Here is a 26,667-nt window from a genome sequence, read left to right as displayed (position 1 = left end):
TGTAAGGCGTCAGGTCTGTGGTGCTTTTGTTACAGCGGCCCCAACAGACTGATGCAGTCTGTGTCACACAGACGAAATGACCAGCGCTTAGGAACGACGATACATGAATGCACAAGGAAGCCACTTTGAATGAATGAATGAATGAATGAATGACCTCTCAGCACGAATTCTCCCTCCGTTGTCAACTGTGCAGATCACAGCCCACTGGAGAACAGAAGAGGGGGACACAGGGGTCGGGGAGCAGGAGGAGGAAGCCGCCAGCAACAACCTACAGTTCCAGAAATTCTCCCCAGGTTGGCGGGTGCCCAGGCCATTGGCCAGGCCGGCTAAGTTCATGGAAATTCACCTGTGATGGGTGAGAAGTGACCGTTTACTATTATTCGTGATTAGAACTAAGAACTCATTCATGTCTAGGGATCGACTTAGCTTTTAAAATCAGCAAAATAGTTGAAAATAGGTTTCGAAGGTTCGAGGACCCCAGGTAACCTCTGGTGTGTATTTTCTGAGCAGTTTTCCACATCACTGTGGAAGACATCTGAGTTTCTGGGAAAATAGAATCCATATGTCTCTGGCCCATTTCTCCTGCAAAGCCCGGGAAAACTTGCTTTGTAAGCAGCACGTGAGGGAGAAGAAATGCTGGAGAGCTGTCAACCCATTCTCTTCCGATGAGTTGCATTTCCTTTCTCCAGCTTCACTCGCGATGTCCTTGGATTCTGTTTCTCAACCGACCAGTGCAGCTCACCAGTGACCTTTCTGGTGGTTTCTTTTTCAGAGCACAGACCTTCTGCCAGTCCCCAGACACACCTGGCGTGAGGCTCCCAAGGGCTGCACGGCCTCCCCTCCTGGCCATGCTGCCACTGCCTTACCCCCCCTTCCCCCCACCCCCCCTAGGATGCATCTCTTCATGCAAAGTAGTAGGCCATTTCTTTTAGAGTTTGGGATATAAGAAAAAAAATCATGTAAGATGCAGATGCCTAAGAGTTGGACAAGGTAAGGACTTGCCCGGTGTTAACGGAACGAAATGTTGGTCCCATGCAGGTCAGAGTAGGAGAGTTTCCTCATAAACGCTTATATGTCTCCTGTGCATAGAAGCGTGATGCTCTGTTCTAGGAAAACTCTAGAACGTATGAGTCAGATGAGACTGAGCCCCTTCCGTTCGATACTGCTTACAACTGGCCTCTTGAGGATTTGTTTTATTCAGTTGTTTATTGTTTATGTACGTAGGTGACTTCGTAAATTCAAAAAGCACATTCTTGTTCTTAGCAAAAAAAAAAAAAAAAAAGAGAGAGAGAGAGAGAGAAAGAGTTAAAGGAGAATTTTGTCCTTGAAAACATTTTGGTAGAAGATATAAGAGGGAGAGAAACAGTTAATTCTAGAGACAGGAAATAATCTATCGGTCTTAGAGAAAGGACTTGAAGACCTAAATTGCAGAACCGGCTGACAGCTACATCTCTGAACTGTCGGTCACTTACAGACGAGCAACATCACATCACTTAAAGACGCACCCAGCACCCAGTCTTAGATCTTCTCAGTCTTAACTCCTGCACCATTTACTCACCTGAACCACAGGCTCCCCAACTGAGAAGTGAAATCACGCTAAATAAGCGCACTCTGCTCTGATTCATGGAGGGGAAGAACAGTTCAATTAGTAAAAGGGCTAAAATGCATTTTTTTCATTCCTTTTTTTTTTCCGTTGTGATAAGTGCCCTCCTTAATCCCCATCCCCTGTTTCCTCCACCCCTCCCCCCCCCGCCACCTCCCCTCTGGGAACCATCTATAGTTCTCTATAGTTAAGAATCTGTCTCTTGATTTGTGTCTCTCTCTTTTTTCCTCTGTTTATTTGTTTCGTTTCTTAAATGCCACCTATGGTGAAATCCTATGACATTTGTCTTTCTCTGCTGACTTACTTCACTCAGTATTAAACCCTGTAGATCCAGCCATGTTGCTGCAAATGGCAAGATTTCATTCCTTTTTATGGCAGAGTAATATTCCATCATGTATATACACCACGTCTTTATCCCTGCATCTATCGATGGACGTTTGGGCTGCTTCCCTAGTTTGGCTACTGTAAATAATGCTACAGTAAACCTAGAGGTATATGTAACCTTTTGAATTAGTGTTTTTGTGTTTTTTGGGTAAATACCTAGTGGTACAATTACTGGATCATAGGATAGCTCTATTTTTAACTTTTTGAGGAACCTCCATGCTCTTTTCCACAGTGGCTGCACCAGCCTGCATTCCCACCAACCGTGCGTGAGGGTTCCTTTTTCTCCACATTCTTGCCAACACCTGTTGTTTCTGGTGTTGTTGATTTTAGCCATTCTGACAGGTGTGGGGTGATATCTTGTAGTTTTGGTTTGCATTTCCCTGATGATCGGTGATGATGAACATCTTTTCATGTATCTGTTGGTGATCTGTATGTCTTCTTTGGAGAAATGTCTGTTCATAATCTCCGCTGATTTTTTAATTGGATTATTTGGCTTTTGGGTTTGGAGTTGTATCAGTTCTTCATATATTTTGGATACTAACCCTTTATCAAATATATCATTTGCAAATACCTTCTCCCATTCCATAGGTTGTCTTTTATTCTTGTTGATTGTTTCCTTCACTGCGCAGAAGCTTTTTATTTTGATGTCATCCCAATAGTTGATTTTTGCCTTTGTTTCCCTTGCTTCAGGAGACATTTCTAGAAAACCGTTGTTCTGGCTGAAGTCAGAGAGCTTACTGCCTGTGCTCTCTTCCAGGATACTTAGTTTCAGGACTCACATTTAAGACTTTAACCCATCTTGAGTTTATTTTTGTGTACGGCAAAAGAAAGTGGTCCATTTTATTTTGCATGTGGCTGTCTAGTTTTCCCAACACCATTTGTGGAAGAGATTGTCTTTTTTCCCATTGTATATTCATTCCTCCTTTGTTGAAGATTAACTGACCATAAAATTATGGATTTATTTCTGGGTTTTCTATGCTACTCCATTGATGTGTTTATTTTTATGCCAATACCATACTGTTTTAATTACTACCACTTTGTAGTATAACTTGAAATCTGGAATTGTGATGCCTGCGGTTTTGTTCTTTTTCAAGGTTGCTTGGGCTATTCAAGGTCTTTTGTGGTTCCATACAAGTTTTAAGATTATTTAAGATTTAAGTTCTGTGAGAAATACTGATGGTATTTTGATAGGGATTGCCTTAAATGTGTAGATTGCTTTGGCTATTATAGACATTTTAATAATATTTGTTCTTCCAACGCATGAGCATGAAATGTCTTTCCATTTCTTTATGTCATCTTGAATTTTTTTCATTAGTGTTTCATAGTTTTTGGAGTACAGATTTTTCACTTCTCTGGTTAAGTTTATGCCTAGATATTTTATTGCTTTGGTGCAATTGTAAATGGGATCATTCTTTTCTTTTCTTTTTACAATTTGATTTCAATTTTTATTACACTTGATCTTAGCCAAAAGGCCAAGAAGCGATTGATTTCAACTTTTATTAATGGCAATTATAGTATTGGAAATCCATGCTTAACTATAATCGTAGATTTCTCAGTGGGTCAAAAATCACCAGTATCCTGAACCTCTTTTTATTTTTTATTTTATTTGTTTTTTTATATAAGTTCAATTTAGTTAACATACAGTGTATTATTAGTTTCAAGGGTGGCATTTAGTGATTCATCAGTTGCATATGACACCCAGTGCTCATCACATCAAATGCCCTCCTTAATGCCCATCACCCAGTTACTCTTTCCCCCTACCCCCTTCCCTTCCAGCAGCCCTCAGTTTATTTCCTAGAGTTAAGAGCCTTTCATGGTTTACTTCTCTCTCTATTTTTATCTAATTTCTTTCATAAGTACGCTATAGTTTTACCTCTCTGGTTAGGTTTATTCCTAGGTATCTTATGGTTTTTGGTGCAATTGTAAACAGGATTGATTCCTTGATTTCCCTTACTGCTGCTTCATTGTTAGTGTATAGAAATGCAACAGGTTTATGTGCACTGATTTTATATCCTGCGGCTCTGTGGAGTTCCTGTATCAGTTTCAGCAATTTTGTGGGGAAGTCTTTGGGGTTTTCTACATAGAGTATCATGTCATCTGAGAAGAGTGAAAATTTGACTTCTTTGTCAATTTGAATGCCTTTATTTCTTTTTTTTTTGTCTGATTGCTGAGGCTGGGACTCCTACTACTATGTTGAACAGCAGTGGTGAAACTGGACGTCCCTGCGGTGTTCCTGACCTTAGGAGAAAAGCTGTTTCCCACCCGTTGAGGATAATATTTGCTGTGGGTCTTTAGTCTATGCCTTCTATGATGTTGAGATATGTCCCTCCATCCCTGCATTGTGGAGGGATTTTATCAAGAAAGGATGCTGGATTTTGTCAAATGCTTTTTCTTTATCTATTGATAAGATCATATGGTTCATATCCTTTCTTTCGTTAATGTGGTGTATCATGTTGATTGATTTGTGGATGTTGAACCATCCTTACAGCCCAGGAATAAATCCCATTTGGTCATAGTGAATAATCCTTTTAGTGTACTGTTGGATCCTATTGGCTGGTATCTTGGCTAGGATTTTTGCCTCCATGTTCATCAGGGGTATTGGTCTGTAATTCTCTTTTGTGGTGAGGTCTTTATCTGGTTTTGGGATCAAGGTAATGCTGGTCTCATAGAATGAGAGTGGAAGTTTTCCTTCCATTTCTATTTTTTAGAACAGCTTCAGCACAATAGGTATTAATTAAATGTTTGGTAGATTTCTCCTCGGAAACCATCCAGCTCTGGACTCTTGTTTGTTGGGAGATTTTGGATTACTGATTCAATTTGTTTGCTGGTTATGGGTCTGTTAAAGTTTTCTACTTCTTCCTGTTTCAGTTTTGGTAGTTTATATGTTTCTAGAAATTTATCTATTTCTTCCAGATTGCCTGATTTCTTTGGCATATAATCGCCCAGAATATTCTCTTATAATTGTTTGTATTTCTTCAGTGTAGGTTGTGATCTCTCTCCTTTCATTCAATATTTTATTCGTTTCAGTTCTCTCTCTTTTCTTTTTGATAAGTGTGTTTGGGGTTTACCAATTTTGTTAATTCTTTCAAAGAACCAGCTCCTAGTTTCACTGAAATGTTAGACCTTTTTAAAAATTTCTGTATCATTGATTTCCACCCTAATCTTTATTATTTCTCTTCTCCTGATGGTTTTAGGCTTTATTTGCTGTTCTTTTTCCAGCTCTTTAGGTGTAAAGTTAGGTTGTGTATTTGAGACTTCTCTTGCATCTTGAGGAAGGCCTATATTGCTATATACTTCCCTCTTAGGACCGTCTTTGCTGTATCTCAAAGGTTTTGATTCCATTTTCGATTTTCATTTGCTTCCATCTTTTTTTTTAATTCTTCTTTAATTTCCTGGTTGACTCATTCTTTCTTTATTAGAACGTTCTTTAACCTCCATGTAGTCATGGCCCTTCCAATTTTTTTCTTGTGGTTGACTTCAAATTTTATAGCATTGTGGTCTAAAAAGAAACATGGTATGATCTCAGTCTTTTTGTCCAGTTGAGTCCTGATTTGTGACCCAGTATGTGATCTATTTTAGAGATTGTTCCATGTGCACTTGAAAATAATGTGTATTCTGCTGCTTTAGGATGAAATGCTCTGAGTATATCTGTTAAGTCCGATTAGGATTATTTTCTTACTTCCACTTTCTGCTGCTCTATTATTAGGGTATAGGAATGCAACAGATTTCTGTACATTGATTTTGTATCCTATGATTTTACTGAATTCTTTTGTCAGTTCTAGTAATTTTTTTGGTAGAGTCTATAGGGTTTTCTATATATGGTATCATGTCATCTGCAAATAGTGAGAGTTTTACTTCTTCCTTGCCAATGTAGATGCCTTTTATTTCCTTATGTAGTCTAATTGATGTGGTTAGAACTTCCAGTACTATGTTGAATGAAAGTGGTAACAGCATCCTTGTCTTATTCCTGACCTTATGGGAAAAGCTCTCTGTTTTTCAACATAGAGTATGATGTTCACTGTGGATTTTCATATAAGGCCTTTATCATGTTGAGGTATGTGCCCTCTAGACATACTTTGCAGAGAGTTTTTATCATGAATGGATGTTGTACTTTGTCAGTTGCTTTTTCTACATCAGTGTAATTGAAATGATCAAATGGTTTTTATCCCTTTCTCTTATTGATATTATGTATCATGTTGGTTGTTTTGCAAATATTAAACCTTGCTTGCACCCTGGGAATAAATCCCACTTGATTGTAATGTATGATTTTTTAAATATACTATTAGAATCATTATGTTAATCTTTTGTTGAAGATTTTTGCGTCTATATTCATGAGAAATATTGACCTATAGTTCTCTTTTTTTTTGTAGTGTCTTTATCTACTTTTGGTATCAGAGTGATTCTGGCCTCATACAATGAATTTGGAAGCTTTCTTTCCCTTATTGAGAAGAATGGGTATTAACTCTTCTTAAAATGTTTGGTAGAGGGCAGCGCAGATGGCTCAACAGTTAACACCACCTTCAGCCCAGGGTGTGGTCCTGGAGACCCGGAATCGAGTCCCACATCAGGCTCCCTACATGGAGCCTGCTTCTCCCTCTGCCTGTATCTCTGCCTCTGTGTGTGTGTGCGTGTGTGTGTGTGTGTCTCTCATGAATGAATAAATAAATAAGTAAGTAAGTAAGTAAATAAATGATAGAATCCACCTGTAAAGTCATCTGGCCCTAGACCTTTGTTTTGGGGGAGGTTTTTTCTCCATTGCTAATTCAATTTCTTTGCAGTCTGTTCAAGTTTTCTATTTCTTCCTGCTTCAGTTTTGGTGAGTTATATGTTTCTAGGAATTTATCTATTTCTTCTAAGTTGCCCAATTTGTTAGCATATGGGTTTTCATAATATTCTGTTATAATTATTTGTATTTGTATGGTGTTCGTTGTTATTTCTATTCTCTCATTGGTAATTTTGTTTATTTGGATCCTCTCTCTCTTTTTTTTAATAAGTCCTACTAGAGGTTTATCAATTTTGTTGATCTTTTCAAAAGGTCAGCTCCTGGTTTCATTGATCTCTTCTATTGATTTTAGTTTCTATCTCATTTATTTCTGTTCCAGTCTTGGATTTTGTTTGTTTGGTTTTTTTTCCTAGCTCCTTTAGATATAAAGTTAGGTTGTTTGAGATTTTTCTTGATTCTTCAAGTAGGCCTATATGGCGATACACTTCCTCTTAGAAAAAAAAGATTTTGGGCTGCTGTATTTTCACTTTAATTTCTTTTTATGTAATTTTTTATTTCTTCTTTGAGCTCTTGGTTGACCCATTCATTGTTTAATAGCAGGTTATTTAACCTTCATGTATCTATGTTCTTTCCAGATTTTTCCTTGTGATTGATTTATTTCTGGTTTAGTGTTGTGGTCAGAAAAGATGCCTTGTATGACTTCAAGCTTTTTGAATTTGTTGAGATTTATTTTTGTGGCCTATGTAATCTATTTTGGAAAATGCTTTGTGTGCATTTGAAAAGAATGTATTCTGCTGTTTTAGAATGAAATATTCTGAATATGTCTGTTAAATACATCTGGTCTAGTGTGTCATTCAAAGCCACTGTTTCCTGATTTTCTGTTTGGATGGTCTGTCCATCGATATAAATTGGGTGTTAAAGTCCCCTACTATTATATTATTATCAATTAATTCTTTTGTTTGTTATTAACTGTTTTATGCAATTGGTTGCTCTCATGTTGGGCACATACATATTTACAGTAAATAAACCCTTTCTGTTCTGATTCATGGAAGGGAAGAACAATTTGAGTAAAAAAAAAAAGTGCTGAAATTCAACACATGCCTAGCGTTGAATTAATTTACATTCTTCATTTCATGATGCATTCCTATAAGCTGTCCTTGGGAAATTCCTTCAATTCTTTTCTTTCATTCTTTCCATTTTTCTTTCTTTCTTCTTACCTTTTATTTGCCTTCAGCACCAGCATCCATTCCAGTATATTTAATATGTATTTTGTGTGTCTGAGTGCTTGCAAATGAATAATGTGCTCTCATGCACATACATTGTACTTTTTGCATACTGTACTGTGTTCTAGATCTTATGATTCACAATTCAACCTTTAGTCATCAGCTGTTCCAGTGGTGGATGTGCAGAGTTCCCTCAACATGCCAATCCATAATATGTTGCGGCCATTAATTCACTTATTCAACAAATATTTATATTCTAAATGTGGTATGTCAAGAAGCATAAAGGTAAAAATACTTCCTACTTTTGGAGTTGACAATCTAGCAGAGAAAGACAGCAAATAAAACAAGAAGATAATAAATAAGTAAATTACAAAGTATGTTAGAAGGTGATCAGTGTGATATGGAATAAGAAGGAGATCAGGGTTAGCAAGACTAGCATTATGGAGAGGGGTGGGGCAGCAATTTAAATAGTCCATCAGAGTAGTCATTTGAGCAGAGGCTTGAAGGCAGTAAGGGGATGATCATGCAGATACCTGGGAGGTGGGGGGCAAGATTCAGGGAGAGGGAACAGCCTTTGCAAAGCCTTAAGGCTAATACACACCAAAAGTGTTCAGGTACAACAAGCAGACCAAAGTGACTAGAATAGAATGAACAAGGGAGAGGACAGTAGACAACGAGGACAGATTATGCAAGGCCTTAGAGGGCATTTAAAGGATTTCAATTTTTATTTTAGGTCCAGAACCTTTGGAGAGTTTTGAGCAAAAGAAGTGCCATGATCTGACTTAAAGCTTGAAAAGATCACCTTGGATGACATGTTGAGAAAGGACTATGTGCAAAGCAAGGGCAAAACCAGGGATTATGGTTAGAAGGCTTTTGTAATGATATGAGTGAGAGCTGTTGATAGATGAGACCAGAGTGGAAACAGTAAAGATGGTGAGAGGTGGTCAGATTTAGGACAAATTTTAAATTTAAAGCTGACACAATTTCTCAAAATTCTGTTTCTACTTAAGATGTAGAAAACCACAAGAGTATATTGTTGCCATGCTAACAATGAGAAAAATCTGGATAATCAATAAAATTATGACTTTTCTTAAGCTCATCGGAGACCTGAGGTCTCAAGGCAACCCAAGAAATGGAACTCAAAAAAAAGTGACAAGATTCTCCCAGGAGAAAGGAGATACACAAGCTGTTTTGCCTTTGGCAAGGCACACAGAGAGGAGGTAGCTGCCATAGAAGGGAGTGAGAAGAAACAAGCTAAAATTTTAGCGAATTCCTAGTATGTGGCTGATATACCCGTATAGTTTAACTGTGAGCTACAAACACAAGAGGAATTCTTACTTTCAAGTTCTTCTCCTTGGGCCCCTAACAGGTTTTCACAAAGCTTGAAGGCTTTCAAGAGAAGGGACCAGAGAGAGCACCCCTCAGTGGCCCAGGCATGTAGAAAATGTTAAGATGTCATTGGAGAACAGGCAAAAATCACTGTCAACCTTTCTGCCATACAATGCAAAGTTTTAGGCTACCGGGGACAATACAGCACAAACATTTTGCCCTCAGAGCTCCTGGGAGAGAGGTAGAAAGAAAACCCCTCAATTTCAGGTCATTCCCTGTGATTGGTGGCAGGAAGGTGAGTAGGGGGGACCTTTATTCTATAAGCATGAACAGTCCTTCCTGTAAACTGAAAAATACCAAGATTATGCTAAAAAGAAAGAATGAGGCTATGATTGTGATGTAGGAAACCAGCGGCAACAATGCAAAGGCTACTTATAGGGCATAAAAATCACTGCTCTTTTTAGGATATCTAAGACTTAAAGGTAAAGACGTGTGAGTAAGTGTGGGCTAGGTAATGTAAGTAGGAATAGCCACAGTGACACCAAAGCCACATCACCTTTTTCTCCGGACTGAATCACATCTCATCATATAGTAGATAGACAGGCCTTAATAACACTCCAGGAAGAAACAGCAGTGGAGGAAAAAAAAAAAAGCCATAAATGAAATAAAGTCAAGCAGAAACCCTGGATGGGAAAAGGATTAGGATAAATAGCTGAGAGAGAAAACAAATGAACTGAAAATGCAGTAAAAATGAAGGAAAGGAAAAAAGGGGACACAATTAAAACCAACTTCAGTATCACTGTAAGCTGTGGACCCCATTGCTGTGAACACCTCATGACTTGACTGTAGTGGCTTAGACAAGGAGGTGTTTGTTTTTTCTCAGAGTACACGAAGTTGACCGTTGCAAACATAGAAGATTCAACAGCTCTACTGAGCTGACCTCTTCAGCACTGCAAGGTAGCTGCCACGACTCCAGCCATCACATTGGAGTTTCAGGCAGAAAGAAGCTGGAAGAAGATGGGAGTAATGCCAGCTGTGTCTGTAATGCAGTTCCAGAACCACCCCTCCTCCTCGGTGTACTTACGTCATTGGCCAGCTAGTCACATGGTCACCGCTAGCAGCCATGGAATGTGGGAAAGCAAGTTTTTTCTGAGTCTATTTCCTCTGCAAATAAAATCCAGGTTCTGTTAGCAAGTGAGAAAGGGGTATATGCATACCACACAGACAATAGCAACAATCTCTCTGTGAATATTCATGGAGACATGTATGCGAAAGAAGCCATCAGGCACATAATAGATGCTCAATGACTATAATTTTTTTTGAAAAGCTGGAGAAAGGGAACTTTTTTGGGATGGAAAGAGCCGGCCTGTATTTCAGAGGTCAGGTTCCCACGCTACAAGATTGACAAATTGAAAGTTTATACTTGATTTCATGGATCCTTAACATACTCAGCAAAGACATTGCCATCCATTTTAAGAGCAGTATTAATATTTTAAGAGCTCTGTATCAACAGTGAGGGGGATGGGGAGGCTGTCCATATATCCTTAGCGGGTGGGATGGTTATTATAAACTGCGAGCAAAGAAACTGGGCCAGATACAGAGAAATAGCAAATGTAGCAGGAAATAAGCAAATGCAGAGGCAGCCTCCATTCTGAAGAGGACTTTTGAGAGGTAGGAGACAAAGAGCATACGGAATCTGTAAGCGTATTGTGTATATGCACATGTGCGCTGTATAAATAGTTCACAGGCCGTCAAGCCAGTCTTCAGAATCATGATATAAGAGAGGTTTCCACACACCAAAACAAATGACCTCAACATATCCCTTCTATCTGCTTTGCAAAGTTATTTCAAGAATATGAACTTTGTTGCTTTAAAGAAATTCTAAGGGATAAGTTTTAAAGTCTGTGAATGCGTAGTCTAGTCAGAGAGAGGAATTTTAAAGAGCGCTGGGCTCTTTAAAATTAATAACCAAGCAGTTATAATAAATTTAAGTGCACCATAAAACCATTTCCATAATAACAGATTCTTGGCCTGACATTTCTGATGGTAGGTAGTTGCAGAATTTAGTTTTCATCGCTCCGCTGCATCTCTGCTTTTATCTCTCTGTGTCCTCTTTGAGGGTTCATGAGACTACAAGTCAAGAGTATCACAGACACAACGAATATCTGTCCTTTTCCTGAATCTCTAATGCCACCTCCTTTTGTATCTAATGGAAAATGGCAGAGCAGGGTAGCTACAAAGAAGAACTAGAGAGTCCCTGTAGGGATTACAGTTTGCAGAACACATATCTAGTGGAGATCATCTTGGTTCAAGTCATTATTTTCAGTCCATATTCAGTCAAGGGGGTGCCTGGGTGGCTCAGCTGATTAAGCATCCAACTCTTGGGTTGCCTGGGTGGCTCAGCAGTTGAGCATCTGCCTTCAGCCCAGGGTGTGACCCCAGGGTCCTGGAATCGAGTCCCACATCGGGATCCCTGCATGGAGCCTGCTTCTCCCTCTGCCTGTGTCTCTGCCTCTCTCTCTGTGTCTCTCATAAATAAATAAATAAAATTATTTTTTAAAAAGCATCTAACTCTTGATTTCAGCTCAAGTCATGATCTCAGGGTGGTGAGATCAACCCCTGAGTCAAGCTCCAAGCTCAATGACGAGTCTGTTTGAGATTCTCTCCCTCTCCCTCTGTCCCTGCTCTCTCTCTCTCTGTCTCTCTCTCTCTCTCCCTCAGATAAATCAATCAATCATTTAAAAAAATTCAGTTAAGGGCAGCCAGGGTGGCTCAGCAGTTTAGCGCTGCCTTCAGCCCGGGGTGTGATCCTGGAGACCCATGCTCAAGTCCCACGTCAGGCTCCCTGCATGGAGCCTGCTTCTCCCTCTGCCTATATCTGTCCCCGCCCCCCCTTCCCTGTCTCTCATGAATAAATAAAATCTCTAAAATAAATAAATAAATAAATAAATAAATAAATAAATAAATAATCAGTTAAGGATTTTAATCAGGTTGTGAGACCAAAGGATACATTTGAGAATGATTTTTTTCACTCTGGATGACTTATTAACTGACATTACCATACAGTAAAGTTAGACATATCACTAATTACAAACATACAACATAGGAATGTTTCTCTTAAACTGCCAATCCTTTTTTACCTAAGAGGGCTGCTATATTAGTTTGGGAACAAACTTTGATGCTTTAACAAAGACCCCCAAATAACAGTGATTCCATGGAAGTTTGTGCTCTTTCCTGTGGAAGACCAGGGAAGTGATCCAGGGCTAGTATGGCAACTTTACAACCACCACGAAGCTTGGCTTCTGCGAATCTTATTGTTCTGTCATCCTCAACACATGACTTTTATCTCGTGACCTATGTTAGTTTTCTATGGCTGCATAACAAAATATCACAGACTTGAGGGCTAAATAGAAATTTATTTTCTCACAGCTTTGGAAGCTGGAAGTCAAAGAATTAAGGTCCTGGCAATGTTGGTTTCTAGTGAGGACTCTCTTCCTGAATCGCACATAATTGCCTTCTCGCTATGTCCTCACATAAACTTTTCTCTGTGTATGCCTGCCCTTGGTGTCTCTTCTTATAATAACACAAGTCCTGTTGGAATAAGGCCCCTCCCTATGACCTCATATAACCCAAATAGCCTCCTTAAAGGCCTTATCTTCAAATACAGTTACACTGGGAGTGAAGGCTTCAACATATGAATTTGAGGAGGATGGAATTCAGTCCATAACATGCCCCAAGATGGCTGCTCTAGCTCACACCTTAATATCCACATTCCAGCCAGACGGTGGAGGAAAAAAAAAAGGGAGGACACAGTTCTTCCCTTTAAGACATGGTGAGAAATCTCTATGCATCACTTCCAATCAAATTCCACTGGCCAGATCCCAGTCACATGGCCACACCTCTCTGCAAAGCAATCAATTCTTTAATGGCACTTCCATGTACCTGGCTTAAGTGTCTATTCTGAAGGGAGAATAGATGTTAGGAGACAACAACCAGTCTCAGCCACTGTTGGGAATGTCCTGTGGCCTAATTTAATCATATAAATATCTCCATTTTGTTGTGCCCTCTCTCCTACCACTTCTCTTTTGGATCCCTTGGCTTCCCTTCAGAGTATTGATTCCCCTCAGTGCAACCTGGGAGGAGCACAGTGCATCCTGATAGCTGAAGGCTTCTATAAAAAGCATCCATTGGAGACTTGGATGCATTGTTATATCAAAAGACCCCTTTCCCTTCGGGACAAGGAGATAAAATTGGGTATTTAAGGGAGTCAAGGAAGAAAACTTTAATGGAAACATTAGAGCACTTTGCCGGTGGGAGTGATAACGCTTTGTCTTATTTTTAAGACAAAGACCTTTTGTGGGGGAGCGGACTTTTAGAGCCGGGTGACCTCCTACATTATTTTGCTCTGAGCAACAAATGGATCTTGCCTCCTGCTTCATGTCTTTTGAAAGTGGAATGTCTCCTTCCGTTAGCACTTTTAATCTGGTTCCTACAAAGTTGTGCAATTTCCTGCTATTTCTCCTATGGTAATCTAGCCAAGTTCTGTTTGGGGGACTCTCCCCTGTTGCTTGAAGGTTTCCCAAAAACCTTCCATTAGTCTTTCAGTCTTCCACACCCTTGTGGGAACACTTTGTTCTGGCACTCATGGAAGGACAGCTTTTAAAAAGTGCATCTTGCTACTCTGGCCCGATTTCAATCAACAAGTATTTACCGAGTGCTGTCTTCGCTCCAGTGCCATTCTAGACCCTGTGGAATACAGACAGAACAGACCCTGAAGTCTGGAAAGCACCTTACAGATAACCATTCATTTTCCCAACGAGGAAACCGAAGACCAAACAGTGAACAATTTGCCCCAGGGTCATGAGGCTGTTTTGAAGAATCACCTACCAAATTTTTCCATTTCCTGTTCTCATTAGAATTTCTACTTTGATTGGGAAGATGAAGAAAAGCATATGGGATCATATGGCGCCTCTTCTGAGCCACACAGCATGTTTTCAGAACGTTATGAGAATTGTATTATCCCTTGAAGGACTTAGTAAGATTATTCTGTGAGAATTCCACCAGAAACATTTTAATTAAGTCATTGAATTATGCACAACAGCTCCTCCCACCCCAGGGCCCTATATGGATGATGAACGAATCATCCAGATTCTGGACCTATAAAGCTAAGGGCCAGATCTGGGAACATGAGGGTGTTGCTACTTTGCAGGGACTCTTGGAGAACAGTAAGCCAGGTATCTAGAAGTCTCTCTTACTTTTGGCTTTATTTAAACTTCTCCATGGAGCTCATTTTATCTTCCCAACAATCCTGTAAGGTAAGTATCACGGTCCATTTGACCATTGAGAAGACCCAGGCTTACAGGGGACATCCCTGGCAGGAGTCTGGCCTGATTGCCTCTTCCTATCCTCAGAGTGCTAGACTAAGTCACACTCCCTACTTTTTAAATGGCTTTCCAATGCAGAATGGTATAAGTGGGGTGGGAGGCAGGGGCATTTAGGTGGACAAGATGAACATGGTGGAGAGTGCTGGTCCTTATAACTGATCACTCTGTATAGCATGGAGGCCTGTGATCCTTCCTGTACCGGAAGAAGAGCTCTTCAGGAATGAGGCAGGACAAGGCCCTGGGCCTCTAGGAGGGAGTTGGGTCCTCTGGGAGCAAGCAGGGGTTAGGAAAGACTGTGGGGGTTGTGTGGGGAGGGGGAGTAGGGAGAGGCAGATCAGAGAAGGTGCTGAGGGCCAGGTGCCCACCTACATGGCTCTTTTTGGCCTGAAATGGGATATCAGGGGAAATGTAACATGTTGTACCGTCTTCTGATCCTTATGATCACTTTCTTGATGGAAATGCATTTTGCCTTCGCAGGCTTCCAGATGTTGCTAGCCTTGGAATGGAGTAATATATTTGTGTAGACTTGCAGGGGAAAATATCTGAAATAAAACTCATCAAAAATGTTACTAGTTGTGAGCACTGAGTGGAAGAGTTTTATTTCTTCTAATTTCTGTATTTTAAAAAATAACTAAAATTAGTTTTTAATCAGAAAAAAATTGAGGGTTTTTTTCTCCCCACTTTGCACTGCCATTTGGGAAACGAAGAAACTACCACATGTATCCACTAAGTCCAAATATGATTACAGCCTCAAGAATGCTTGGAAGCTTCAAAATGACCCTCTGTGCAAAATAGCATCCTCTGGCTACACAAACAAGTTGAGAAGACATAGGGGAAATAAGAGGCGTACCCAGTTTTGAATGGGAAAGTGCATCTGTGTTATACCAGTCACAGATCATACCCTTTCGGGTTCCAAGCACAGGCTGTCTGATATCACATGTCTCCACGAAGCATCACCTTCAGCCTTTCCAGCTATTTGCTCACTGCCCCTTAGGGCAAAGGTTGGTGTTTATGACTAGTGACGATTACCCAGGATCCTAGTATGAGAAGCTTACAAAATAAATAGGGAAACTGAGTGAAGTCTTTCTAAAGTGGAATCTAAGAAGAAAGATGATGACTCACTCCACCGTGAGTACCAGGAAACAGAGAAGAGTCAAAGCAGACAAGAACCCAAACACCCCCTGAGCATTTTAGGGGGAGGCCAATTAAACATTGGCCTGGGGTACTGAGGCAGGCTGGCTGTTTCCTTCTTTGGAGGCCTCTTAGCAATTAATATGTGAACATCTAACCAGATTTACTTATGGGATTGTCCTCCTAAAGGCAAAGAAATGGACCCCATTGACTTCCCAGTCTATGATTATGGAGAGTTCATATTTTACTTTGTTCCAAAAGGGAAACAGCAACTGGCAAACAACCCAATTCTCCGGCTCCGTTGCTCACTTCCAATGAGTGTGACAGTTCTAAAATTTATCACCCCTATCTCAAGGTTATAGTTTCAGAGCCCAAGTTGTAAATGGATCAGGATTAGATCACTGAAAAGGAGCCCAGATAGAGGAAGCAGGGGGGACATGGGTGAGAGTCTTCCATTTTGGGGAATTTGATCTCTTTGGAGAAAGATTAATTTCTGTAGACCCGCACTGTCTGACGTGGTGGCCACATGCAGCTACGTAAAGTTCAGTTAATTAAATCCGATCTGGAAGTCTCAAGAGAATATGTGGACACTGACAGGGAGTCCTGAGCACAGGACCATCTGCTACCTCTCATCTTTCTAAGATGTTCGAGAATGGGAACAGAAGTTATTAGTCACCTCAAGAACATGTGGCAGTGGATTTTCTTTTAAAATAGTTTATCTTCTGTTCATGTGCACAGAAAAAAGTTCAGAAGGATACAAACCGAATGAGTAACAGTGAGCCTAAGTGGGGACTAACCCTCTACAGCGAGACAGGAGGGCCACAGGCAGGCAAGGCCAAGAGGCTCTCACTTGTTCCCTTATCCATTTTGGGGTTGTTGAGATTTTTTTTTTCTTTGTGGAGGAAGCTTTAAGTTTTCATGTGAGAAAACCAATCAAGAGACTTCAAAATAAATAAGCAAGCAAAAAAAATCCACATGGATTCAAAATTCTAGCCAATCTCATTCTTCTCTAAGAACAAAGATTGTAAAGAATAATAAACAAATGTTTGGGAGGAAACGTTATCCGCTTTCACCTGCCACATGTTTGGCCTGGCCCAGAGCAGCTGGCGTGGCATTGCTTGCCCACAACGTTTGCATGAGCTTGGTTGGCTTAGGTCCTGAGCTCTGCAATTCTAAAATTAGCACAGGGCTACCCAGGAACTTTTCCTTTTGTTCGTCCTCCAGTGCTGGAGGGGCAGAGATTTGAGTTCTTTGCTTTGCCTTTCTTCCTAAGGAGATACCGAGAAGAAGGCAGTTAGCAGGACTCCAGTGCAGCCCATTTGGCCGCAGTGAGTTTCGGGGCAGCCACAGGTCCTCCCCCTCGTCCTCCACCACTGTCTTTTTCCAAAGTTCCCCCTCGCCCACTGCCAACGACAATCGCCCCAGCAGGTGCTGCTAGCTTACCTGGCAGGGTGAGATTTGCCCGGATTAATTCATCCTCAGTGAGGTTATACCGTGCAGGGCAACATGATCTGAAGCAAAAACTTTTGTGTTCTCCACTGAAAGTGCTTTCGAGATTTCCTTTCCTTGGATTATAGCCATTCTTGGAATGTCAGAGAATGAGGATCTGGTTTTCCGAGGGAGACAGGTAGAAATTGGAGCCTTTCGAACTTTTTGACTTTGAAAGTATAGCTGGATGACCATTTCTTGGTGAATGATTAAATACATTTTTAAAAACTACTCATGGTACAAGGGCAGGGAAGAATGTGAGCTTTCTGGTCCACAGTGGGGTCCAAGTGGGGGGGCACTTCCAATTCAAATTTCTAATTCTCCCTTATTTCAACAATTAGTACTAGGCCTTGGCACAGCCAGTGAGGTTGGGGAGCACTTTTTAAAGCCAGGGTCCCGGGATCCCTGGGTGGCGCAGCGGTTTGGCGCCTGCCTTTGGCCCAGGGCGTGATCCTGGAGACCCGGGATCGAATCCCACGTCGGGCTTCCGATGCATGGAGCCTGCTTCTCTCTCTGCCTGTGTCTCTGCCCCCCTCTCTCTCTCTGTGACTATCATGAATAAATAAATAAAATCTTTAAAAAATAAAAATAAAATAAAATAAAGCCAGGGTCCCCATCACTTAAAAACTGAGTTAGCTTTTGCACTTTTCTTTTCATATGAGTCATTTTAAAGGGATGAAACTTGTTATTAATAACCTTTCCTGTGTTGGCTGAGAGAGTAGAATCAAGCAGGAGTTTGGTTATTATATATGGAACTAGTGCCCTGGATTCTTCTTTTAAGATTTCTTGGTTGTGTTTAAAATTTTAATGTACAATTTCAACATACTCAGGTTACAATTAATCAAATCCTCTGAGAGGCGGTGTAACAGTCATGTTGTAGTCGCATTGCTTTCAGGTATTTCAGAATACCTCCATTTAGTAATCTCACAAAACAAGAATTTGAGAGGTAGGCAGGCAAGGCCAGGGTTGGATCAACAGATCAATAGCATCATCAGGGATAAGGCTCTTTTCATCTCTCTATGTTGCCATCTCAAGGTTGGCAACATAGGTACAAAAAGGCTGCTACATTTAGGCAGCACTTTTATACCCCACAATATCTGGGACAGAGGTTGGGGTGGGGAGGGAGCTTGCTTTCCATATATCTTCTTTTATTAGGGTGGAAAGCCTTCCCCAGATGTCTCCCAGCTGACTTTTCCTAAGGTCCCATTGGCCAGTATTGTGTAATACTATTGGGTAGACCTGTTAGCTGCCGGGGAAGAAAACACCTCTCTGGCTTCTTCCTGGAAGGAAGAATGATGGGAATGGGCAGCTAACAGGTCTACCACACAGAAGGTGATATATCAGAGCCTCTGGAATCAAACTGATTAGAAGGCCGTCTTCTCTACTCATTACTACCATAAACTCGAATAAGTTACTTACTCCATGCCTCAGTTTCTTCCTCTGCTGCATGAATTAAATACAACAATATATGTAAATCCCTTTGAATAGTATCGGTCACATGCTATATGTGAAGCATCATTAATGGTGCGGCTAGGATCAGAGAGAATCTCCTGCGATCTGGGGGTTCATCCAAAAGCTATGCCTAATCGGAGAAGGACAAACATTATATGGCCTCATTCATTTGGGGAATATAAAAAATAGTGAAAGGGAATAAAGTCCCCTTTAGGAGAGAAAATGAGTGGGAAATATCAGAGAGGGAGACAGAACATGACAGACTCCTAACTCTGGGGAACGAACAAGGGGTGGTGGAAAGGGAGGTGGGCGGGGGGTGGGGGTGACTGGGTGACGGGCACTGAGGGGGGCACTTGATGGGATGAGCACTGAGTGTTATGCTATATGTTGGCAAATTGAACTCCAATAAAAAAAGAAAAGCTATGCCTAAAAATTTGACTGACCAGTTGGATGTCAGGTGCAAAAACATTAAACTTTTACAGGACTTTAACCACAGTTGCTATGTTTAATACCTCAGACTTAATGCCAATTATTGTCATAGTTCAAAAAAAAAAAAAGATTTTTAGTTGGCCACTGTGTGGATTTAATTTACTTCCAAAAAAGCTTTCAGAGATAGAGAAAGTATCTTTGGGTCCTGTGGGAGGAGCCAGCTGCCGCCAAGAGTCCATCTATTTCTCTCTCACATACCTTTGGAATTTTCACATTGTGTTCCTTGGGCTGTTCTTAGGACAGCTTGAGAGAAAGTACTAGCTCTACACAGTCCTGTACGTCACCTCAGCTCTGTTTCCCAATCCCCTGGCTTTGAACTTAAGTAACTTTAAGAAGAGGGCATAAACTAGCTCTTAGGACTTTTCTTTAAAATTTGATATTGTCAGTGGGATGGAAATTGGCACAACCATTCTGAAGTACAATTTGGCCCATCAAATATGTGAGCACATAATCCCCTTAACCCAGCAATTCCACTTCCATGGATATAATGCAATAAAGTGCATAAAGCGTTGTTTGCATTAGCAAAAATGTTGTCAACAACCTGAATGTTCACTAGCAGTATCCTAAATCATGATGGCATTTCTAGATTATGAAATTTCCCGATTGGAACATTTTCTAAAACATGAGGAAGATCTGTACCTACTTGGATGAAAGGATGCCTACAATATATTCTCGAATTCACAAATAAGAAAATATAGACTTGTTTAGCATATTGCATCAGTTTCCCAGTGCTGCATAACAAACCATCCCAGAAGCTTTAGTGCCTTCAAACAACAATCATGTATATTTATTCACGATTCTGTGGTTTGGCAATTTGGGTTGGGCTCCCCTGGGACCACTTGTCTTTGACATATGCTGCGTTGCCTGGGCTCACTCATACACCTGAGGCTGAAACAAGGGTGCCAGGGCCAGCCGGGTGCTGTCTCCTCATCCTCAAGGAGAGCTAGTGCAGGCTGTTCGCACAGCAGTGGCTTTCCAAGAGGATGAGGCAGCCAAAAGGGCACATCTTGCAGCTTTGGCTCGGTATCCTCGCCAGCTCATTCCTCTCAGTTTCCATTGGTCAAAACAAATTGTGATGCTCGAGCAGAATCAAGAAGTGAGGAGATAGACTCTACCTCTTAATGGGAGTTGCTGTCTCATAAACATCCCCCAAAGTTCCCCCCCATCGTCCTCACTTCCTGGGGTTCATGTCTGTATGTAGTCCATTTTGAGCCTGGGCTGCACTCCAGTGTGTGGTGGTGTGTGACATCTGAGGCCAGGTTGTCACCGGCATGACATCTTCCTCCTTTGCTCTTGGGCCTCTCCCTGTGGAGAAAGTGTGATGCCATTCCCTGAGGAAATCCAAGCAGCCTGGGGAGAGGCCCTCACGAAGAGGGACGGAGGCCTCTTGCCAACAGCTGGCACCAATATGTCGTTGTGGGAGTGAGCGACCTTGGGAGCAGACCCTCCAGCCCCAGGCAAATCTTCAAATGACTGCAGCCCCAGCCAATCTCGAGCTACAATGTCGTGACAGCCCCCCAAACCGCCCAAAACCCAGAACCACTCAGTCAAGCCACTCCCTCCTTCCTGATCCGTAGAAATTGAGAGAGAAGAAATGATTGGTGTTATTTTAAGCCACTGGGTTTTAGTGATTGGTTAGGCAACATTAGATAATGAGTAAGCAATGCAAATGGTTTGTGACCTGTGTGCGTATGTGTGTGCGTGCCCAAAGATACTTTTTCTATTTCTGAAAGCTTTTTTGGAAATAAATTAAGTACAGAAGGCTGCCAACAAAAGCTTTTTTAAAAAAATTACACACACACTGATCTATCTCTATGTCTATATATATAATATATATCTAATAGATATATTAGATATAAATGTCTATGTCTATATATAAATATATATCTAATATATATTATATATAAATATATAATATGTATCTAATATATTATATATAAAAAGAGTTATCTATATATATTGTAATCAATTTATATATATATTTATTATCCCTTGAGACTAGGAATAAAGGTATCTGTGTGTGTGTGTGTGTGTGTGTGTGTGCTGTCGATGATGAGTGCCAAGAGGCAGGCAGACTTACACTTTTTACACTTTTGTCTTTGCAGTTGTTTGAGTTTCTTCACGCAGAATGTTGACTTTATACTTTTTTAAACAAAAAATAATTTATCGTGGTATTCCAAAGCATTTTTATGTATACATGTAAATGAGCAACTAGAGTGAAGAAGGTACCAATCCATTTGAGAGCATTTAGAGGCCAGCTGGCATGATTGCTCTGGGCATTTAAGTTCTCGTAACCGCACAACATGGCCCCAGCACCCAAGCATGGGCTTGGTGTACCGCGATGAATGCTCTCCAACGAAGTATAGCATGGAGACTCCAATAATAAAGCAGCTACAATGAGATTTAAGCATCCGTGTTCCTTTTAAATGAGATTTTCCCAAAAAGACGACATCCAACCTAGTCAGTGGAATGCAATTAGTACGTACAGATGGATCTAGTTTAGAACACTAAGAATCTGTTTGAAAAAACAAACACAAAATGGGGTCCAGCTGTCTGGACCAGTTTAGAGAACTCCACATTTAAAAACAAATGCTCCTATATGTTTTCCAGTCGCTTTTTCATTGCAGTGTGGTTTTAAAAATCAAATATCCCAATCAGTTAGTGCACCCAACCGGGTCTTTTCTAAATAAGGAATCTAAAGGCCTTTGTCCCCTGAAAGTAGAGGTAAGTATCACAGAATCTTGGGATTTTTCCCAAAGCCTGAGATAACTCTGCACATTTCTTCCTGGATTGTAAGAAATCGGAGTGCACCTCACATTGTTATTTCCACTCATAATATTTATTATTGCTCTTTTCACTTATTTATTAAGTGTTGACAGTATCCTCGGGGCTGGAAACCAAATCCTTGAGGAGACTGGAGTCTCTTCCTAATCATGAGAGTTTGGTTCTCTTCTTCCTGTCAGTCCCAGAATGTACAATATTTAGTCTCGTGGCATTGCAGCGTCCTGAGAGAGATGGTTTCCCCTCAAAGGGAAATATCCCCAATTTCAAAAAAAGCATCAAATAAAGAAATATATAGGTCGAGATGACATCTTCCTAACCCCTGGGGATCATAAGCAGGTTGCTCAGAACCTCTAATATTTATGATTTACTGGAAGAATCTAAGCTTACGTGCTTTTCCCAGTCTGATAAAAAACTCAGAGACATTGCAAATGAAACTTTATTTTTCTCGATGTAAACAACTCATTTTGTTTATCCTGACTGCTTTCAGTTGAATGTCTGTCTCCAAGTCCCCTTCAAGACAGAAATCTGGGGCACCTAAGGTGTATAAATGTGAAAAGAAAGTATTTCCCAGAGATTGCAAACTGGGTTTTTGTGGGAAGCAGTTAAGAACTACAGCCCCTGCCAAGAAGTTTGGAATTTATAGTGTACAGGTTTGGGAGCCCAACCTCTGATCTGTCTGCGGAGCTCCAAGACTCACTGTGGTTTTGAGCAAGCCCTCTACATCCTTTGAGGCCCGTTCCCTTCCATGATATAATAGCTATTGGCGGGCAAAGCACTGCAAAACTATTCTCTGGATGGCAAAAGTGTAGAAGAGAAATCCTAGAGAAGGAGATAGGATGCATGGCTGTGCATCCAATTGGGTTGATTCAAGGGCAAAGCCTCTTAATATAAAATCCTCAGGGAGTTTGCTTAGGTTTTGCTGAAAAATCCAGGATGTAGGAAGGCTGGTTTTGTAGACAAGGAAAGTGCCCGATTTACATACTTTCTAATTCCAGTGTGAGAGTTATTTTCACAAGCATTTTATGCCCAGGCATAGAAAAGTTATTTATAAAAGTGACAGATTCAAATAAAATGCAAATTGCTGACCCTGGGGGGGAATGGGTGTCTCCTTCTCATTGAGAATTGAAATAAAGAGTCAAAAAGAGATCTTAATATCGTTGCTACCTTCTGACAAGCTGGACTGAGAATAGTACAGAGCTTCATCCTGCCTTCCCTGAACTATGGGAGCCACAACAGTCTTACACCTCCAACCTGAGAGAGGGAAGAAAGTGGAAGCAGGGAAGCAGAGACCTGCATCAGCTGGCCTGGCACCCCCATATGGCCTGCCTAAAGCAGGGAGACTAGATGCTGCATGGGCCGCCCCTGCATTCATCCAAGTCTCACCATCCAAAATCCAAGAGGCAATGGGAGGGAGGCCCTTGCGTTCAATGCAGCGGCCCAACGGCCTTGAATAAGAGGTCCCAGGGAAGGATGGGCTCTCCTGTCTCACCAGTCAGGTTGGTCATTACTTCTCCTCTTGGGAGGAAGAAGCGAGGAGCTGGGGAGGCACCTGGAGATGTGACTCCATATTGCTTCTTTCTGGGGAATGAATGGGGGATTCCTTCTGAAATACAGACAGGAAAATAAATGTTTCTTGGCTCTGCCTCAACACAAATAAATACAACTCCTGGCTGAATAAACTACCTCATAGGCATTCCCAATGCTATCGGATGCATGCTCACCAGCACCTAAGAAGAGATGTCTGGGAAGGTGTGGCCGAGTCACCATATATTTGAATTCATATAAAACACACAACAGGCCACTCCCACTTAGAAAGTGTTTGTTCTGAGAGAGATTTTGTTGTTGTTTTGTTTGTTTGGTTGGCTGGTTGGTGTGTTGGTTGTTAGAATTCCGAACACTTTTCCCCCATAAACTGATGTTCTACGTCTAAATGGTCTTTGGTTCCCCAAAGCTGGCCTCCAAACGTTTTTATAACAGAACAGTTTCCACTCTTCCCTACTATTTTCATGGGGAATGAATTACACAATCTAACACGGAAGCGAGAAACACACTAGTCCTGGGTCCGTAGCAGGCTGCTGCCCCACTCCCCCTGCCTGTTTCCCTGGACTGTGGAACAGCCATCCCAGAAGCAGTAGAAAGTGCTTCCACTGAAGGGAGGACCTGGTTAGATTCTTGAAAACCACTGTCATTTGCTCGTTATCTGTACCCAGCGTAAACTGAATCTGCTTCCAAGTAAGAACAATCAAGTACCCCTCAATAGGTATCAAAGAAACTGAGGTTCCTTAGGTGAGCTGAATAGAGAGAGAGAAAAAAAATTCTTTTTATTATTGTATCTTTATTAGGGTTTTTTTAAAATCTTAATTCCAATATGGTTAACATACAGTGTTCTAGTGGTTTCAGGAGCAAATCTAGTGATTCGGCAATTCTAGACATTACTCAGTGCTCCTCATGATAAGTGTCCTCTTAATCCCCATCACGTATTTCACCCCCCCCCACCCACCTCCCCTCTGGTGACCATCTGTCTGTTCTCTCCAGCTAGGGGAGAAAATATTTTCTTATTCAATTACTCATTCCGTCATGCAGCTGGACATGTAGTTGCAAACAACACGGACACAGTTCCTGCTTTCAGGGAAGGAAACCAAGTGGTAGGTGGAGGGGTGGGTATAGGAGGGCAAATCATAACTACAAAGGAAATGATGTGTGTTGAAGGGTGTCTCTAAGAAATGACACTTGAGCTGAGACACGAAGGATGAGAAAAAGGCAGGAAGTGAGAGGGATTTGGCGTGGATTTTACTTAGGGGGAAGGGGTGGCGGGAGAAGACTGTAGGTCAGTACGAGCCAGTCCAGAAACAGCAAAGCCATGAGATGGAGAAAAATCCTGGAATGTTCAAGAAGCTGACAGCAAGCTAGTATGGTCAGAGTGGGCCGAAGAGGGGGTGTCGCCGAGGTAACACTGGAGAGATGAGCAGGGACCGAATAAAGCCAAACCTAGCTGGCCAGGTAAAAGATTCTGTATCCCTTAGTGTGCTGAAGAGCCTGGAGGCCTTTAGAAAGGCCAATGGCATAATCTGAATTAGATTTTTCCAAGTCTAGTTGGGCTGGAATGTGGGGTACAGATTTGGTGGAGAGACTGGGGCAAGAAGAAAAGCAAGGAAGCCAGCCAGGGAGGCCAGCTAGGAGATTCCTGCAGTTAAGGGGGGCGGGGTGGGATGGAGGGCAGGCAGTTGTGGTAGCGGGAACAGGAGGCCGTGGTTGGTCCTGCTGTAAGTTCTGGAGGGGGTGTTGACAGAATGTCCTCATGGACTGGGTGTCGGACAGGAGGACAGGCTAAGGAAGGGTGACCCCCAGGCTGGGGGGCTTGGGGGAAAGCAAGGGGTGTTAGCTGAGGTGGACACAGGAGGAGGGGCAAGTTGGCTTTGGGTAGGTGGAGTCTGAGATGGCTGCGCGACACTGAGAACGCGGTTGGAAGCTCAGAAGAGAGGTCTGAGGCAGAGACACAACTCTGGAAGTGTTGACACGGAGATGGCATTTACAGCCTCCCGGTGGGGGGCAGTTTGCACTCCTCACTGCCTCCCCCACTTGTAGGACAGGGTGGAAAAGCTCTCAGTTGTGTGTCAACAGGAGGGAAAGGAAAGCAGCCAGTCCATGATGGTCCAAGGAAGCCACGTTCTCGCTCCTCTTGTGATCCATCCACGTTCAGGCTGAGCAACGTGCAAGAGCAAAGCAGGCCTGAGGGAAAACTCGCTCAGGTTCTGACTTCTTTACTACAGAATATTGAACAAGCTCCTCTGCAATTTTCCATTTCACAGCCGTCCTAGCCCTCCCTCCACATGCACCAGAAATGAAGACGTTTGGTCTGCGTACGACTGGACAGGTTGCTTCTGGGGGACCCTCACATGGTGCAGTTGTATTTGCCTTCCAATGACGAGCGGGATTTTAACTGCATCTGGACATTTCTGCTGAGTTGGATCCTGTCACTCAGCAGGAATGTCCCACACCAAATGGAAAGGACACTAAAGCCATGGGGTTTGAGCAGACCCAGGTCTCCACACTGTGCGCTGCCAGGGAGTGAGTAATTCTGGCTTTGGAAAGGGCACATTTGTAAAGCTAAATTAATATGTCCTGTTTTTCATCCGTGACTTCTCTCCATTTCCAGTTTGAAACAGTGAGCTGCCTCGGGTACATGACCGTGCAAAAAATATGTTTCGGGGGGTATGTGTGTTTATTGTGAATCCCAGGATGGACTTAACCATTGGAAGCCATTCAATCAGCACTGATCCAGATGCTCACAGGAAGGTGAAACAAAATCCATCTACCTCACCTTTCGGAGTGGAAAGCCCCGAGCTTCTGAGAGTCCCCAAATCTGCTGTCTTTATTCCCCGGTGGGGCAAAGCTGGCAAGCAGATGAGGAACATGAAAGCCCCTGTTACATCAGCATCTTTCCAACATTTTGATTTTTTTTTTGGTTTCAAATGATAAGGTTGAAAAGTCCCATTTGACTGTTATAAATTGCCTTTCCTCATCAAAGACCTCCAAGATCAGAGTCTATAAACATATCTGGACACGTGTTTAGTTGTAAACCACTGGGAAAGACAAATGAAATGATACCTACAATCAATGCCCAGCCCCTTTCCAATTTTCTTTATTGCCATAATTCCAACAAATCAATCTTTAGTC

General features: G+C 41.7%; 1 long non-coding RNA gene across 1 annotated transcript; it reads left to right on the top strand.

Annotated features, from left to right (window-relative positions):
- The first annotated feature begins 72 nt into the window (after positions 1-72).
- LOC111098618 lies at positions 73-9,931 on the top strand. Its single transcript, XR_005369024.1, has 2 exons — positions 73-355; positions 8,667-9,931. It is a non-coding gene; the product is annotated as an uncharacterized LOC111098618 (long non-coding RNA).
- The last annotated feature ends 16,736 nt before the right edge of the window (positions 9,932-26,667 follow it).

Source organism: Canis lupus, chromosome 13 (genome assembly GCF_011100685.1).
Source record: "Canis lupus familiaris isolate Mischka breed German Shepherd chromosome 13, alternate assembly UU_Cfam_GSD_1.0, whole genome shotgun sequence".
Lineage (NCBI taxonomy): Eukaryota > Metazoa > Chordata > Mammalia > Carnivora > Canidae > Canis > Canis lupus.
Note: the sequence above shows the minus strand (reverse complement) of the source record. Positions and strands in the feature narration are given on the sequence as shown.